This window comes from Cnephaeus nilssonii (genome assembly GCF_951640355.1).
Source record: "Cnephaeus nilssonii genome assembly, chromosome: 3".
Taxonomy (NCBI): domain Eukaryota; kingdom Metazoa; phylum Chordata; class Mammalia; order Chiroptera; family Vespertilionidae; genus Cnephaeus; species Cnephaeus nilssonii.
Window position 1 is genome coordinate 54,172,873 of NC_137074.1, and position 12,037 is coordinate 54,184,909.

General features: G+C 44.4%; 1 protein-coding gene across 6 annotated transcripts in view; it reads left to right on the forward strand.

The window, feature by feature from the left end:
• The first annotated feature begins 10,412 nt into the window (after window positions 1-10,412).
• The window catches only part of ZNF148 (zinc finger protein 148), a 132,722-nt gene continuing 131,097 nt past the window's right edge, over window positions 10,413-12,037 (forward strand). For all 6 annotated transcript variants that reach the window (XM_079767155.1, XM_079767150.1, XM_079767152.1 and 3 more), the window contains exon 1: window positions 10,413-10,602. The gene's annotated coding sequence lies outside the window, so the exon portion shown is untranslated. The remainder of the gene's footprint in view (window positions 10,603-12,037) is intronic.

A 12,037-nucleotide genomic window follows, 5' to 3' on the forward strand; every position in this document is an offset into this window, starting at 1 on the left:
TGTTTTCTGCCTCAGGGATCCACCAGCCATTCAGTTGCTCAAACAGAAACCTAAAAATCACCTGTCATTTCTTTATTCAACAGATACTTATGGAGCACCTAACGTGTACCAAGCAAGAGTGCGCTAGGCTCAGGGAGAGTTTATATTCTTGTGAATAGACAGACAATGAAGATAATAAATAAATTATATCGCATGAGATCGATCTATATCTCTCTTTCTATATATATATTTATACGTCTATATCACCTATATCTATAACATGAGATGGCATTGGGGAGAAATTGAACAGGCAGACAAATGAATGCCATGGGAAGTGAATTGCAGTATTAAACGGTGTTGTCAGCATAGGCTTCATGGAGAAGGAGGCACTTGAAGGAAGCAAGTGCTATATGAATATTTGGGAAAAGAGCATTTCAGGAAGTGGGGACAGCTAGTTCAAATGCCTTGACCAGAAACTTAACTGGGAGTATGAGGAACAGCAAGCTGGCCAGTGTAGCTGGAACAGAGAGAGCCCAGGGGAGATTACTAGAGATGAGGTCAGTGAGGTACCCAAGCCCAAATCATGTACAGCCTTATTGGCCCTTGTCAGGATTTTGGCTTTTACTCTGAGCTCAACAGGGAACCCAAGAAAGGCTTTGGAGTAGAGAGATCATATGATCACTCTGGTTCCTATATTTAAAATAGGCTATGGAAAAACTATTCCTCTCCTTTTTATCTCTCAGCCTCCAAATCTTTTCTTTTCTCACTTAGCCTCTGTTTATTTTTATCTCTTAAATATGTCTGGAACCCATCTACTTCTCTTAATTTTTTCTGTCGTTACCTAAGTCAAGCCAATGAGAACCCTCATTCATTCATTCAACTAGTACTTATTGAACAGCTACTGTGTTCTAGGCACTATTCCTCCTCTCAGTGCTTGGGGCACAGCAGTAAAAAGATAGCCTGTGTAGAGCTTACATTTCTCTCTGGGATTTATTGCTTTTAGAAGCTTGCCATCTCCAGCCAATCAATGATTCTCTCTCGTCATTAATGTTTCTATCTCTCTCTCCCTCTCCCTTCCTCTCTGAAATCAATAAAACATATATTAAAAAAGATAAAAGCTTACCATCTCTTAAATAGTGTTATTATTTATTTGGTTACTTATTCATTGTATCTTCGCCTCACCAACATCTAGTCTCAGGATCTAGAACAACAACTTTCACATAATATGTACTCAACAAATAGTAGTTAAATGAAGGAACAAAGTCCTGCAACAGCCTCCAGTGACTTTTAAACTTTTTTTTTTTTTTACCTTGACCTACAGGAAGAAAAACATTTTACATTGTGATCCAGTAAAGACTCATCCACATGAATGCATGAATGTGTACATATATAATTAAAATTATTGCCCAGGTGGCATGGCTCAGTGGTTGAGAGTCGACCTATGAACCAGGAGTTCAAGGTTTGATTCCTGGGTTGTGAGCTCGATCCCTAGTGGGGGCTGTGCAGGAGGCAGCCTACCAATGATTCTCTCTCATCATTGATGTTTCTCTCTCTCTCCTTCTCCTTTCCTCTCTGAAATCAATAAAAAATATATTTTTAAAAGTATTATTATGGGGGGTGCTGTCTGATTATTTGTGAAGTTGCCCAATATTATTTATTATATGCTATTATGTTTCATAAAAAAACCCTGTCATTTAAGAAAACTTTAAATTTGATTTGCGCATCCACTAATGGGACTTAACCAGAAGTTTGACAAACACCGCCCTAATGCATCCTCCACAACCAGAGTGTTCTTTCTAACTCAGGAGTCTTGTCATGTTACTTCCCTGCAAAAAAATCTCTTCAGTGGCAATCTGTTAGTCTCAGGCAGTTTTTCCCCAAACATCAGTCATTTATGGCTGTTCATGTACCGGCCATAATATAATATATTCAATTTTTGTTTGTAAATTGAATCACTTTTGTCACTCAGCCTCATCTTAAGCAATAATGTAAGAGGAGTAATATGTTAGATGGATGAATTATATATTTTTCTAGTGCATATTAAATCCATTCACTACCCAAATAAAAACCACTGGGCTGTGTGCCATCTAAAATCCTCTTGATTATCACCCCGCCACACTTTGGGGAAACCTGCTCTCAGGATATAGGTCAGATACCTCAGCTTAGCCCACGAGGCGCTCTGCAGCTTGCTGGTGCTTTCCACTGCAGTCTCGTTTTCTTTTACCACTTCCTGCATTCATTCATTCTGAATGACTGGCAGGTCCCTGAAGGCGCTGAGCTCTCTTTGGCTCTAGGACTCTGTACTGCCACCTCCTTCCTCTGCCTAGAGCTCCACCGGAACCTCCCCTCACCCCCTTTCAGGTCTCAGCTTAAATGTCACCGTGGGAAAGCAGTCCTGGCTGCGGAGCTGGGCTGGGTGTTCCCCCAGGGCCCTCTGCTTAGCCCTGTCTGGGAGTGTATCCCCCTGAAGTGAAGCAGTTTCTCCACCACGTTTCACTGCAGCTGAAGACCCCGAGCTCCTTTAGGGGAGGAAGGGTATTTCATTTTCCACAGTATTTCTAGTTTTTGGTATAGCACCATAAATTTAATAACGATTTGGTTCATGAACCAAAGGACACATGTATGGATTTCTCAAGGGAAGGAATATTGCGAACACTCAGCATGTTGTCTGAAACATACTAGGCATTCAAAAAATGTTGTTCAGTGATTGAAAGAAGGGAGGGCTGATCCTCACCCCAGGAACATTACTTTAAAAAAAAAAATTATTTGAGAGATGGTCTCAAATTCTAATGTCTTTGCTCCATGTGACATTATTCTCTCCTTCTTGCCCAGGAAGAGGTCAGGAATGAGGTCAGAATGTGTACCTGTGGCCTAGGAGACGTTTGGTCCCTTGATAAACAAGCCTGCCACAGCAGAGGACGGGCCTGCCGGCAAAGCCACGGCGCCGCGGGGAGAGAGCCGTACCCTTTTCTCCTGCTCAGTGTGAAGTAGCTGTAAAGTAAATAGCAAATGTTGCTATTGATCTTAAAATCCATGCTTCATACGCGTGTTCAGCACATTTAATGTCATTTTACTATAAATTCAGAATTTGATGCCATTATTCCTCTTTTCTGAGATTCTAGAACATAGCCTATGTAATTTTTGAGACTGATGGTAATAATTTTTCTTACAACACGTGCCATAGGGATATATGATAAAGGTTTTACAGTAACTAAATTGTACTCAAAGACTTTCATTTTTCTTTTCTCTGTTAGCTCTACTACCTGGCACCTTGGGGGAATGGGGCATTGGGTATAAATGGAGTCTCCAAATAACCGATGTTTAATATTGTAAGCACCAAGTCATGATAAAACAAAAAACATGGACACTTCCCCAATATGCCGTATACTTCCCTGGGTTTTCAAACAAATGCCCCAAATATTAACTGTTCCGTGCTGACTCGGGGCTCTCCCTGTGGAATCAGTTATTTGGAATCAGTTATTTGGATGTCATATCTGTTCATGCCAGAGGTCTGCGGAGCACTCACGCAGACGCAGATGCCATGGGGCCTGAGGCTAAGTGGGTGATGACTTCAGCTGTGACATTGAAATTCATTTTTTTTGCAAACAAAACCAAACCCCAAATCAGCTGATTTCTAAGTCCCCCCCCCTTTTTTTTTCCTTGGGTGGAGTAGATGTTATTTATTGGCTCTCCATTTTTATAATCAGCATGGAAGACTTATTCACAATTATAAAACAGGATTCCTCCCCCCACCCCCACCCTTTTCATAAGGGAAGAATGACGCTTACTAGTATGTTGCTATATACTTTATTTTGGAAAAGTATAAAATAATTGTCTTTATGAAATGTCAGTTAGTGAAAGAAAGGTTAAAACAGCCTTTGCCCATCAGAGAAGCACCTACTCTGTCACTGATGCTTTGTTTCATTTCGATGTCACTGCTGTAGATCACTTCCACCTAGTTTTCAGTTTGTACTTGCTCTTCAGCTTTACTTGCTCACATTTTCTCATGGGGCAGGAAGGATTATTTTACAATCATTTCAAGATGTGTGTGTGTGTGTGTGTGTGTGTGTTGGAAAGGACTAGCTTCAAAGCTTACGCATTTTTTAATTATCAGGAGATAAGTGCTTATCTAAGTATAAAAGTCCTGCATAATGTTTGATATTTGTACAGATCTTGACATGTATGTTTTTAGATGTATAAACAAGGTGGAAAGTACTGTTTTGGTATCAGAATGATATGCTAGTTTTAGGATCCATTAGTGAGGGAACCCAAAGCATCCTCTCTATACCTCTATGTTTTGACAGAGTAATATGCTGAGATAATTGCTTTTTTTAACCTGCCTCCTCCATTAGTCTGAGAGCTTCTCATGGGTTTACACCATGTCCTAGCCTTCTTCGCACCCAGCTCCTGTGTTCTTACGTATCTGCAGGATCTTCAGGAAAGTGTAAAACGGTTGCCTTTATGAAAAATCAATTCGCAAACAAAAAGGTAGCACAGCCTCCACCCCAGCACTTCATTCTTTCCTTTTAAAAGACATTTTTATTGGTTTCAGAGAGAAAGGGAGAGGAAGAGAGAGATAGAAACATCAATGATGAGAGAGAATCATTGATCGGCTGCCTCCTGCACGCCCCCCACTGGGGATCGAGCCTGTAGCCAGGCATGTGCCCTTGACCAGAATCAAACCCAGGACCCTTCAGTCTGCAGGTGGACGCTCTATCCCCTGAGCCAACCCACTGAGGGCCAGTACATCATTCTTGTGTTCTTGCACATCTTGACCTTTCACTCCTGTATTCCCCCTGAGTCCTTCTAAACCCGTGGTTGGCAAACTGTGGCTCGCGAGCCACATGTGGCTCTTTGGCCCCTTGAGTGTGGCTCTTCCACAAAATACCACGGCCTGGGCGAGTCTATTTTGAAGAAGTGGCGTTAGAAGAAGTTTAAGTTTAAAAAATTTGGCTCTCAAAAGAAATTTCAATCGTTGTACTGTTGATATTTGGCTCTGTTGACTAATGAGTTTGCCGACCACTGTTCTAAACCATAGTTATCTCAGAGCTGATGAACCCAGGGCAAGCCAGTACCTTTTACCTCTTCTGTTGTTTTGCATGTGGGCTTTAGTAAATGTTTACACCGAACATTGGAAGGTAGGAAAGTGGTCATTTTTGGGAAACTGACTCCTTTGTGTTGGTCTCCATAATTGTTTAGCAACAGGGTAGTTTTAATATTCTCGGGTAAGCCCAGAATTCTAGCATGCTTTTAAATTTAAATTTTAAAAAGATAGTAAAAACAAGAAAGAAAAAATTCATTGCTGCATTGTATCACTTTATCTGGCAATAAGCAAATGTATAAAACTTTAAAAGCTCTAGAATAATAAAAAATTGCAACTGCTATTCTATTTTATGGTACACTCACTAATTTAATATATCAGTAGTTAACTTGTCTTCATTCTGCTTAAAGTTTGGGAAAGAAGAGGTGGGAACTTGATTCACTGGTATTTGCTGAGTAGAAGCATCTTTACAATACCCAATTTCATCAGCTTAACACATAAAATTATTCAGGCAAAGATTGTGCTCAGAAATAAATTCTCTGAATAATGTGACATTTTTTATGCAGCTTAATTGCTTAGGTTTTTCCTAGCTCTATCTACTTATCATATGCCCTTTTTATTCCCCATGCCAAGCACACTTTAATATATTTTTCTACTTATGTAGTTTTTTATGTTTGTATAGTTTCTGCCTTTTCTCTTGCTTCAATCCACTTGCGGGAACTGACTTTTCCCCCCAGTGGATTTTATTTTTAGGAAATGTGGTTCAGCACCATACTTAAGTTCTTCTTAATAGTAAGAATAACAATAACTATACGATTGCTACTATCTACAACACACAGAACATTTAACTATGTGTCAACTATTTTTCTAAATATTTTACATGTCTTAAGATTTAACATTCTTAACAACCCCAAGAGGAAGTTGCTATTATTTAGCCCCATCTTCTAGGCTGGGCACTTGGCAGCACAGGGAAGTTAAGCTAGTTAAAGTGGTAGAAGCAGGATTTAAACCAAGGAGGGTTTAAATATATATATATATATATTTTCATTTATTTATGAGAGATAGAAACATCAATAATGAGAGAATCATTGATCATCTTCCTCCTGCATGCCCCTTACTGGGGCTCTTGCCAACAACCTGGGTATGTACCCTGACCGGGAATTGAACTGTGACCTCCTGGTTCGTAGGTCAATGCTCAACCCCCAAGACACACTGGCTAACTGAGGAGGTTTTAATTGCAATCTGTAGACTTAACCACCAAGCTAACCTCGAGGTACTAATAGAATTGTATCCTCATAATATTGCTTTATTTTATTTTATTTTATTTCCCTTTCCCACTGGTATCATCCTGGTCCAAGACCTTGTTTTCATTTATTCTTATGTTCTTGGCCATCTTGACTTTTCCCTCACGTCTTTCCTGTATCCCTCCAAACCAAGTTGATGAACTTTAGTGCAATTGAGTACCTCCCTTAGATGCTCCTGAGAGATGGAAGGCTACTTATCTTTGTAAACTCAGGAATTCATTACATAAATTCTACATACTAAGTAAGAGAGAGTAGGCCTTCTATTAGTTTAAAAAAATTTATTTATTGATTAATTTTTAGAGAGAGAGAGAGAGAGGGAGAGAAAAACATCAATTTGTTGTTCCACTTATTTATACATTCATTGGTGCTTCTTGGTGTATCTGAATGACACTAGCCAAGGCTCACTCATTAGTCTTGTGTTTTTAAAAAAGTTTTATTGAAGCATAACATATACAAATAGCTGCACATATTTAATGTGTACCATTTGATGAGTTTGGACATATGCAAGCCCCATTGATACTACACTATCACTACATTCAAGGCAATAGATATATCCAATACCTCCCGAGCTCTGTCTCTCCCTCCTTCCCTCTCTCCATCCCTCCCTCCTCCTTTTCCTTCTCTTTTCTTCCTCCTCCTCCTTCCCCTTCTTCTTTATTCTTTCTCCTCCTCCTCCTCCTCCTCCTCCTCCTCCTCCTCCTCCTCCTCCTCCTCTTCTTCTTCTTCTTTTTCTTCTTCTTCTTCTTCTTCTTCTTCTTCTTCTTCTTCTTCTTCTTCTTCTTCTTCTTCTTCTTCTTCTTCTTCTTCTTCTCTCCCTCTCTGTAAGAATGCTTAATATGAGATTTGTTAAGAAAAATTTTGAAGTACACAATGCCATATTGTTAACTGCAGGCACGTGTTGTACAGCAGAGCTCTAGAACTTATTCATCTGGCATAACTGAAACTTTATACTCATTGAAGAACAACTTCCCATTTCCTTGCCCCCGGCCCCGCCCCCCTCTCCTCCCCCCCTCCGCCCCCAGCATCTGGCAATCACTATCATATTCTCTGCTTCTATGAGTTTGACTAATTTAGATAACCTCCTATATGTGGAATCATGCAGTATTTTTCTTTCTATGTCCTCCAGGTTCATTCATGTTGTCACAAATAGAAGGATTTCCTTCCTTCCTTTTATTTATTTGTGTGTTTATTCATTTATTTTTTGTTAATCCTCACCCAAGGATATTTCTGCATTGATCTTTTTTTTAGAGAGAGTGGAAAGACAGACACATCCATGTGAAAGAAACAAATCGATTGGTTGCCTCCTGCACATGCCCCAACCAGGGTCTGGGCCAGGAAGGAGCCTGCAACCAAGGTATGTGCCCTTGATCAGAATTGAACCCAGGACCCTTTGGTCCACAGGCCAATGCTCTATCTACTGAGCAAAACTGGCTAGGGCAGATTTTCTTCCTTTTAAAGGTTGAATAATGTTCCATTGTATGCATACACATTTTCTTAATCTATTCATCTGTCGATGGATACTTAAGTTGTTTCCATAGCTTGGTCATGAACGTGAGAATATATCAATGATCTGGAAGTGCCCTTCAGATCTGAAGCAGGAACGCGGGGGCAGGTGTCCCAGGGAAAGATGGCCCATTGGAACAGGAAAAGCCATTTTTGTCCTGGGCCCAGTAGAAATGACAAGATGTGGAGGCAGGCTCCTGTGGGCCAATCTCTGACAAGGCTATGAATTTGGAGCTTTGCAAAAGGAAACCAAGTTTCTCCTTAAGGTAGAACCAGACTTGACAAATGGCTCATGCTGCAGGCAACACATGGGGACAGAAGACAGTACTTTCACCAACTCCTGAGCTTGAGAGGTCCAGGGTGCTTGAAAGATGGTTAGTACAGAAGGTTCTGAAGACCTGGTGAAATCTTTGGGGACAAGAGATGGATGTACATTCCTCTTATAAAGAAGCCAGACGGCCAAAACAGAAGAGAACCCATTCCAGAGCCAGAGGAGAGAAAAGAGGCTCTGGGAGACCCTGACATCCCACCAGTCAAAGCAGTGGTGCCAACCCTCTCTGGGTTAGGCCACGGCAGGTAAGATAGATGGGTGGATGTAGGCTGAATCTGACCCATCAACATGTTTTGTTGTTGTTGTTATTAATCCTCACCCAAGGATATTTTTCCACTGATTTTTAGAGAGTGGAAGGGAGGGGGAGGGACAGAAACATCCATAAATTGGTTGCCTCCCAACACACTGCCCCTCCCCCGAGGGCCAGCGATGGAGCCTGGGGATGGATGAAGCCTGCAACCAAGGTACATGCCCTTGACCAGAATCGAACCCGGGGCCCTGGGCACTGTAGTGTTTTTTTGTTTTTGTTTTTTTAAATATAGTGTTCTTTATTCAGCTCATGTCAGACAGTTGTTTCTCTATTGTTTCTTAGTTATAGTGCTGAGCACAGAACTAGATCTATTCCTAATGGCAAACCAACCAACCTTAGCCCACTGGGTATAATCTCCAGGCCTTCAATCCTTTTCAGTTATTAGTTTTCCTGTTACCTAATATTCAGAGCCTGCTTCTTTGCTGCCAGAGGTGCTTTTCATTTTAACCTCTGAATTTGATGCCACTGCAGATGCTAGAAGTTGCCAGAAGGCTGTCTTCCAGATAACTCTCTTGCTCTAGCTTGAATCACTGTTTCGTTGCAATTAGCATTCAGAATATGCACTGTCATTTCATTGGAATATCTATATTTTAATGGAGAAAGCACATTGGAGAGTTGATTGTGGAGCTGTGGCTTATCCTTGTTCTTCTTGGTTACCTGTGTCTAGATTAAGTTGAACCTCTGGGCCTCAGCTATTTCTAAATAGGCCTCACCGTTTACTAAGGTTAGTGCCTGGGGGTACGTTAACCTTGCAGACACTAATCTAATTCAGTGCCATCCCAAGTGCACAATGCCAGAGTTTGGAATTTTGCCAGAAAGCACCATTCAAATGAACATTCAGTTGCCAAGGGGTGGAAAGGTGGGTGTGGACAAGGGAGGAATTCCAGAAACGGTTATACAGATAGTTTAATGCCTATCCTTTCCCTCTCCCCTCAGAGGTTAAGTATTGCAGATACTAAATAAATCTTCACACTATTATGAAGAAACAGTTAAGGAGTTTCTTCCCATGGTAAGTGGCCGATGCTCATAATCACTCGCGACATTCACTAAGCATCTTTTTTTTGTCACGCGGATGACCTTGTGCTAGGGTGGGGACATAAAGATGAGTAATGGTAAGCCATCCAGTAAGCACAGGCACCTCAGGTTGCCGAATAAATGTTGAATGAAGGCACCATTACGGAGCTCACAATTTGGCTAAGGTCACTTAAAAGGCCTCCAAGGATTGAGACATACTTGTGCAACTCTAGCATTACCAAGTGCTTGCCAGAGAGACGGAGAAGTTTTGGGCCCCAGGTGAAGTGAGCGGAAAATACCATGCCAGACCTTGCGCAAATAGGTCCAGGGCCGTATCTCTTAATCTTTGTGTTCACACCCTGCATCTGTTTGCAGACACCACCGGGGTTTGCTCCCTTCAAGGGCGCGGGGCTGCCGCTTCCGGAAAAGGTGGCATCTGGGGAGGTGGAGGATAACGAAGGAAGGTGGAGCGGAGGGGGCTGCGAAAGAGAGGAAAAAGCTAAGAAACTCTGGCAGATGACCTTTCATCTACGTCCCTTTCCCCTTTTTCTTCCCCGGGCCTGGAACACACGACCCCCGAGTCCCCCGCTTCTCGGCACGCTGGGCACTGATGAGGGCTGAAGGCGGACATCCACTTAAAGAGACTCCCCCAGTTCCGATCTGTTTCAAACGGCTCTGCTCCCAGGCGCAGCCCGGGGACCCGCAGCGGGGGCCAGCCTCCCCGGCCACGCTGGGCGGGTGACACGCAGGCGCCGGAATCGAAGCCACGCTGGGTCTTCCCAGCCGGGTCCCGGGACCAGAGGGAGCTGGCGCCGCGCGGCGCTTCCCGTGTGCTGGGCTTCCCACAATGCACCGCGCCGGCAGCGGCGGCGACCGCGGCGGCGCTCTAGCCGCGGCATGTCTGCGTCTCTACTGCTCTGGGAGGAGGAAGAGAAGGAGGAAGAGGAGGAGGAGGAGGGGGAGGAAGAGGAGAAAGGCGCAGGGGTGGGAGCAGTTGCCGAAGCTGCTACAGCAAAAGTTCTCCCCCCCTCCCCCCCTTCCCCTCTTCTCAAGGTCCCTAGAAAGGTTGGAGCTGCTGCCGTCTGCAGTCGGTGACCGCGCGATTCGGCGCCCGCCCGCGGTAAAGCGCTCGGCCTGGCAGGCCCGGGCCCGGGGGAGGGCGGGGGAGGGGGAGGGGGCGGCGCGCGGGGGGGAGCGCGCGGCGGTAATGGCCTGACCCCGGGGGGGGAGCGAGCCGTGGCGAGGCTCGGGGTGGCCCGGGGACCGGCTGAGGCCGGGGGAGACGCTGGGGCAGGCTGGGGGGACGGGAGGAAGCAGGGCGCGGATGGTGGGTTGGGGGGGTTGAGGAAGGATAATGACGGGGGTGGCAGGGGCGAGCAGGCGGCCTCCGAGGCCTGAGGGGGGTGTCGGAGGTAGGGGAGAAGGTGGAGTGTTTGCACGGGGAGGCCGGAGGGTGCTCGGCGTGGGAGGGAAAAGGCCAGGGAGACACCGGGGCTCTGTGCACCGTGCCTGGTGCAGTGCTTTATGCACCGCAGGCCTCAGTCACTGTTGCTGCCCGAATGTTCTTTGGGAGAAGGGAAGGGCAGGGGTTGGAGAAAAGGGAATCCTTGCAGGAAACCTAGTGGGAGTGTGTACGGGGAGGGAGGCCGGGGCGAAGAATAGGTGGAGGAATGCAGGCGATGGCTGTGGAGAAGTCTTGAGGGTTGGGTGGAGAGGGTGGGGGGGTGTTCATTGTGCAGATATATTCGGTATTTCGTTATGGAAAAAAACCCGAAGCATTTCTAAGGAAAGGAAAGAGGGAATAGAAGGAGTTTCCGTGAATAGAAAGAATAGCGTTTGAAGCAAGAGGGAGTGCTAAAATTAGAGAATATGTAGAGAACGCCTGATAGAATAGACAGATATGGTAGAATTAATAAATGCTGGGCCAAGGACTAAGGAGTGATTCCAGATGGGCCCGGATGGCCTAGTTCCGAACCTGTTTGGGCTCTTCATTAGGTGACATCTGGTAAGTGTGGCTCCCGGCAGCGGTTGGGGTCACTGAGAATTAAACCTTGGTCTGTAGTTGGGTCTGAGACATTTTAGACATGCACCAGTGAATGTGAGGATCTCTGAAACAGATCTTCAGCAAACACCTGGCCCGCAGGTATTCTCTAGGTCATGGAATTTGTATTTTAGCAAATTTGAAGTATTACCCCTTACCAGAGGCTGGGGGAACACTATTCCGGCAAATGCTGGAATGGAAATTACTTGACTTGGCGGTTTTCGGCCCAGCTTAACTGTTCCCCGAGAACTAGTGCCATATTATTCAGCCTGGATTGCAGTACACAAGGTTAGAGGTAATGGTGGTGGGGGGGGGGGGGGGGGGGATTCCATGCATGGTGGCCCTTTGGAGGCTCCATTTGTAGCTCCAATTAGTATAATTGACTGGATTGGTTCCATAACTCTGGGGCAGATGGGGGAACTTTTACCATTCACAGTTCCTGAATGTATACTCTTACTAAGGCATGGTGTTATTGAAGAAAATGCACCAGCCTACAGAGTGTGGGCCAGCAGAA